Source organism: Melampsora larici-populina (assembly GCF_000204055.1).
Source record: "Melampsora larici-populina 98AG31 unplaced genomic scaffold MELLAscaffold_135, whole genome shotgun sequence".
Lineage (NCBI taxonomy): Eukaryota > Fungi > Basidiomycota > Pucciniomycetes > Pucciniales > Melampsoraceae > Melampsora > Melampsora laricis-populina.
In genome coordinates this window covers 1,204-7,891 of record NW_006768899.1, presented here as the reverse complement: position 1 = coordinate 7,891, position 6,688 = coordinate 1,204, and positions in this window count along the sequence as shown.

Sequence of the window (6,688 nt, the reverse complement as noted above, 5' to 3'; positions counted from 1 at the left end):
TTTTTAAACCAGGTATGTCTTTCTTTCTCGTATCTCCGTCCTTTTTCTCCACTTTCCTCCTTCTAATCCGCTAACCGAAGGGTTTATTTGTGTCTCTTAGCCCCTATTCGACTCGATCACTCGATTTTAAACCACAGTTATGTTATTTTTGTTTTGTATTATTTTCTTCTTTCGTTTTTTTTGTTTACTAACTTCTTTGCTTTGCTTTATATTGCTTCCTCCCTCGAGTCCTTCGATTGCGTCATCCTTTGTAGCCATCTCGATCTTAAATAGATCCTCGAGCTTTGCTTCGATTTCTTTAACTCCAATTGACTCGGATCGATCTTCTTCAATTTTATGTAAGTTTTTTATTATCCTTTCCTTTTCTTTTGAACTCTTCTCTACTTCTGATACTGACTGTTGTTTATCTTTATCTTAGTGTCACCTGATTTCTTTTCCCTATTTCGCTTTTTTCTTCTTTTCTTATCTTATCTTCTGTTATCTTGTGTTTTTGTTTTCTTTTATCTTGTTTTGTTTTAGCTTGTTTTCTTTTATTTTGTTAGTTGTCTTGATTGTTTTGAATGAAATGATAAAAAAATTTAAATTGGCTGAATTAAAAGTGAATGTGCAAGTAAGAGTCATGAGACCGAGTAATTGATTTAGTGAGTGCGAGTAAGAACTTGAACCAAGAATGATTGCTATAAAAGAGATGCTTTTAGGCATAAATTTTGCTTTCCACAACGGTTATTAACTTAGTGAAATGGGATACTTGGTGATTACATTACATGTTGTGTTTTTAACTGACGGGCCGGGTCTCCTGAATCTTATCTCTGGTTCTACAGATATGACATTATTTCTGTTGACCTCATTCATTACCAAATTCCCATCACATTCACTTTTGTCAAAGCACATTGTCTTTGAACTCCAGATCTTATTAGCTCGTTAAAACTTATAGCACTCTATTAACTCAGTAGTTTTTTCAACCCTCCTTCCCTCCCTTATTCAAGAATTAGTTTTTTAATTCTATTTTATTCTTATCCTAGCTGCTGCATTTCTTTTTTAGTTCTGTAACCTTTTCTTTCATTTTATCTTTTATCTTTATTTTAGTTCTAAAAATTAAGATTTTCTATTTTTTATTTTGTCTTATTCCTTTTTTTATTGTTCATTGTCAGATTTAGTCAAAAGTTTCAGTTCTTATAGTTTTTCTCAAGTTTGTTAAGTGTTTGTTTTTAGTTTGTATGGGTTTATGTGCCGCTAGCCACCCTGTAGGGCGTGGTCATGTGTTCAAGTAATAATATTTCCTTGGCTTAGGCCATGGGCTTCGCACCAAACTTCCTTCTTTGGTATTTAAATACCAAGCTTGTGGTAAGTTTTAACAATCCCATTTCAGATGAAGATTGAATTATGGTATAGTGAAAGATAGGATTGAGCTTTAAGAGCTGAGAATTAGAAAGTAATAGGTCGGATTAAGAGATCAATAGTGAATAATAGTAGATGGAGATTAATAGTAAAAGAGTTTAAAAGATAATAATAAAAGATGAAAGTATTTTTTGAGGTCTGAGGAAACAATCAGTGTTTTGAGGAATACAAGATTATATATGAATTGAGAGTAGGTAGAAGGCTGAAGTCTAAATGAAAGGGCAAGTACAATATAAGGGTGAGCCCTGGAAGCTAGACAGTTATAAAAGAAGAAACCAGTCAATATCACAACACCCCCAATGGCAAATACATTCCGTGGCTTGTGCTGTAATACCAAAAGTGAAACAAGTCTTGATGATGTAATCTTGAGGTAAAGTCTTAGGTGGTTTTGATATTGACTAAAGAGGTAATAAAAGGCGGTTTAATTAGTAGCCCTGCTACACCACCTCCCTCCTAAATGAGGCGAGATTCCTAGCTCGTAGTGTTGTTGGCAAAGCGTCCAACAATCTTAGAGCATCCACTATCATGAAGGTGATTTAACTTAAGTTTTGCGTTCCTGAGCGCAAAATTTAATCACACGTGGTTTACCTAGGTTGGTAACCGCATGAAATCCACTAAGGATTGATGTAATGTCTGATTTAACTACGATAAATCACTGTGAATCAACCAGATCCACAGTGGTTTGGTTTTGCAATGATTTATCATATCTTTCTCGCAAATCCCATCCAAAAAACCATCCACCAAATGCCCACTACAAGTTCCTTGAAGAGACACATCAACCGTCTTTTGAAGTCTTCAAACCCCAATGATGAGGAACATCAAGAATCTGAGCAACTTGTCTTTGAAATCTTGTTTTATAGGCTTCACACACCACCTTCACCTTTTCAGACTGATCCCAAACAGATCGAGCTTGAGCTCAGCCTACTCAGCAATTGACTATTTTGCACATTAATTCTTAAGGTGTCTCACAAAACCTTAAGATGTAGGGTGTATATTCAGATTTCACTGTAGCGGAAGTTTACAAGAACTACCAGAGTCTCTCGTGGTTAAGTAATGATGATAATCTACACAAGTTGTGAGTAAAGTTGGAACAAGTCAAGTGAGATTCATTTTTATGACAGAAAATATATGAACCCTAGATTGAAATCGATTTGATTCAAAGTGCAATGTTCCAAAATATGATGTATTGAAGTTGGGTTTTGAGGATGAATTTTTGAACTTCAAAGTTTGAACTTGAGGTTTTGACATTCAAAGGTTGAGAAACAAAGTTGATGATATGTATGCGGTTTGAAGTTTTGAGAACAGCAGTTCCAACTTGATTATCCTACGATAAATCAAGTCGTAGGCTTGCGTAGATTTGAACACGGGGAATGCAAGATTTGACGCGGTGTGGAAAGCAAAAAACTATGCCTAAAAAGCATCCCTTTTTATATCAATCATTCTTGGCTCAAGTTCTTACTCGCACTCATTTTTCTTACTCACACTCATGACTCTTACTTGCACTTGCAATTTTAAGTCATTCAATTTATTTTATTTTATTTCTTCATTCAAAAGTTACAAAGATAACTAAAATACAAAACACAAACAAAGAAAGAATTAAAGTAAACAAAATCAAAGAAAGAAGTGAATCAAAAATAAGGATGATGAAAGAATCAGTCAGGTGATTGTAAAGGAGAGAATCGGGTGAAAGGAGCTGAGAAGTGGAAACTCACATAAATTTGAATTAGTTTGATCTGTATCAATCGGAGGTGATAGAACCGAAGCAAAGGAACTCAAGGATCGATGTAAAATCGAGATTGTTACAAAGTATGACGAAATCGAAGGACTTGATGGAGTAACCGATCTAAAACAAAGACAAGAAGTCAGTAAACAAAACAAAAGAAGAAAATGAAACAAAACAAAAGCAACATACCTGTGTTTTAAAACCAAATGATCGAGTCGAATAGGGGCTAAAAGGACAAACAAATCCTTCGATTAAAGGTTTGAAAAGGTGGAAGGAGATAGTGAAAAGAGAGCGGAAGGAATCGGTTGGAGAGAGAGCAGATGAAGGAATCGGTCGGAGTTTTGGGAGAGCGAAAGGTATATAAGGTGTTAAGATTATGATGAAGGAAAGGGGTTTTTTGTCGCATGGTGGAGGATCGTATGGTATTGATTGATTGTAGTTTTTGTTGTGTCTAGCGTGATTTTGAGCCAAGTGGTAGTGTTTTAAGATTGAGTGGTCAATCCAAAGTGTTAAAAGGTCTCTAGTGTTCTAGTTTTTTTGAAGAAAAGATTAAAGCGAGTTAATTTTGGTTGTTTAGTTAGTTATCAGTTAAAAGGAAAAAGAAGAAAAGAAAAGACTTACTCATCAGTTGTTGATTAGTTGTGTTGAAGTGTTATTGAAAGTTGAAGTTGAGTGGAAGGAGGGTTGCTGGTTTTATTTTATTTTATTTTTTATTTTATCTTGTTCCAGTCAGTACTCGAGTCAGGAACAGGTCAGGGCCAGTAGGAAAAGGACTGAACCTGGGTTCAATTCCAGGCCAAGTTGTGTCTTTTTTAAAAATTGTTTTTTTTTAATTTTTGTGTGTGGCTCAGTTGTGGGAGGGATAAATAGGTTTAGAAAGTGTGAATATACTTGTACGGGGTAAATTAGGTTTACGGGAAAACTTGTAAAGGCGGAAGTGTTCAAAAATTGTCCTACGTAATTTTTTTTGTAGAATTTTTCAGGTTGAAGGCAGCTTCACAGCACTGTAGTTTCATCCGTCCTCCTTGACGGTGATTCTTACCTTCTCCGGCTCAGCCTACGCTACACTGCGTAGGAGTTCTACAGCGGTCGTAGGGACCGCATGTCTAACACAGGTCCATAGTGGAACTGTCTGGATTGTGGCGTTATCGTAACGCTAAATCACGTCGTTAACGCACCCATAGTGGATGCTCTTAATACGTGGAACTACTGATTTCTGAAGTTTTGACATTCTTTTAAGCTGTCTCTTTGCCTGCCTAGAAACTTTGAGATCAGCTACTTTGAGCTCCTGAAGAGTCCTTGGCGGAAGAGCCCAGGGTTCTCCTAATTGATTCTCATTGACATTCACCTGTTTCAACCTATTTCTGCTAATGGGGTGGGGAAAAGGTGTTCCTCTATGATCTATGAGTTTATAGACATTCTTATCCAAAGAGCCAAAAATCTTGAAAGGTCCGAACCAATGAGGTTCACCTTTTGTGTGAGATTCATTTCTTAACTTGACAAGATCACCAATTTTATAAGTCTTCAACGTAGAACTACTTTTATCACTGTCATCAGGCTCAAATTGAGCGTTGAATTTCCTTTTATTCTGATTTGCTCGTTGAGTTGACGCCTCCGCAGCAGCTTGTCTGCTAGCTCTCAGTTTCTCCAGGCGAGAAGTCTGGTTGGAGCATGATTCAGGAAGCTAATTAGCTGGTCGTAATTTTGCTGGATCATCTAACAGACAAGGGCTTACACCATAGAGGAGCTTGAAAGGGGACCAACCCGTAACAGTGCTCTTATTCACACGACACAAGAACAAGGCTTCTGACAGAAATTCAGGCCATTGAGACGGGTCCTTGGTGGTATTGGCTTTGAACAACACTTTTTCTAAAATTTTGTTAAAGTGTTTGTTCTTACCATTTGTACATGGATGGTATCCTGAAGTGTTGATTTTATGAATGTGAGCGCCTTGATAGAAGGCTGCCATTCCTTTGGATAAAAAATTCTGACCTCTGTCAGTAAGAATTTCCAACGGTACACCGTACACTTGAATGACTTCCTTAAGAAGTGCATTGGCTACATTAGTCAAAGAGGCTGTTTTCATTGGAACAGCTATTGGCCAAATCGTGCTGTGGTCAATAAGGGTCAGAATCCACTTGAAACCGTCTTCGCTTTTGGGCAGGGAGACAAAGTCCATAGCCCATCTCTCAAATGGCTCCACCGCTGGTAGAGGCTGCTGCTTAGAGACTTCCTGATCTTTATCTGGTGAATTGTAAATTTGACAAGTAGGACAAAAACTACAGAATTGTTTTACATCTGAGTATCTCCCCGGCCACCAACCACGCCCCTTGAGTAAGCTGATGGTGCTGTCGCAACCTCTATGGCCATACTTGTTGTGGAATTTTTCCATAAGTTCCGCCTGCTGATAGAAAGGAATGAAAGGACTGAGTTTGCTCAAGTCTTTTGTACCCTTGTACATAAGAATCTCCTCAGCCTTATTGAACTCAAAGAGTGAACATCCCTTGACAAATTGTTCCAAAGTCGCTGGAGTGACCCAACTAGGTATGGGTCGTTGGAGCAGGACGTATGGAATTAACAAAGGCCAATCCAAAGGGTCTTGTAAACCTTTGGATATGTCCTCAATCAAGGTAAGATAGTGATCCCTTTGACGACTGAGAGTGTCAGGAACGATATTAGTAGAACCCTTCTTATATTTGATTTGTACTGTCATTTTGGTGAACTCCTCGACCCATCGACTTATCCAATACAAGGGAAGCACCTGTTTAGACAATGTTGTGAGAGTAGCATGGTCCGTTTGTACAATCATATCTTCTACTGCTCCTTCTAAATAATTTCTCCACTTCCGCAAGGCATGGATGATGGCGTATTATAACTCCTTCTCTTGTGCAGGGTAGTTCTGCTGGGCTGAGTTCAGGGGTTAGGGTTAGGGTAAGGGTTAAAATGCAGCATATAGAATCACAGTCGGAGCTTTTAAAGGCTCCTCCAACGAACTGATGATGCATGATATGTACATGACCCCCTTTCACTACACCAAACTACATTTTTTCCTAGGGGTATAGAAAAGTACTTTGTACATAGAAAATAATACTTTTTGACTCATACAACGCACTTTTCTACGCTTAAAGACAAAATTGGTGACTGTAGAAAAGTACATATATGTACACATTTCTATAGTTTATATATGCCTGATTGGTTGCTTGGCTGATTGAGACATCAATGGTCTTTTTTTAAAAGTTTTGGACAATACTTGGAAAAAACTCATTTGGACAGCTCAAATTTGACAGATTCTAGTACAAAATTGGTTTCAGCAAGGGTTTTACCGAGGGTTTTGGACATTTATTTTGTTTTCTTGCGTTACAGCCGTTCCAAGAAAGGTTGACAACTTTTCTTTGGAGAAAGTTGTCTCCGCAGCGGCTAAAACCAAAGACAAAACTTGGTTACAGGTTTATTATTTCCTGTTTCTTCCAATTAGCGGAGAGACAAAATCAAGTGAGAGACAAAACCCGGGTTTTGCAGATTGGCGAGATTTCCAAAAAAATCAATCTTTGTTGGAACAGCTGTAAA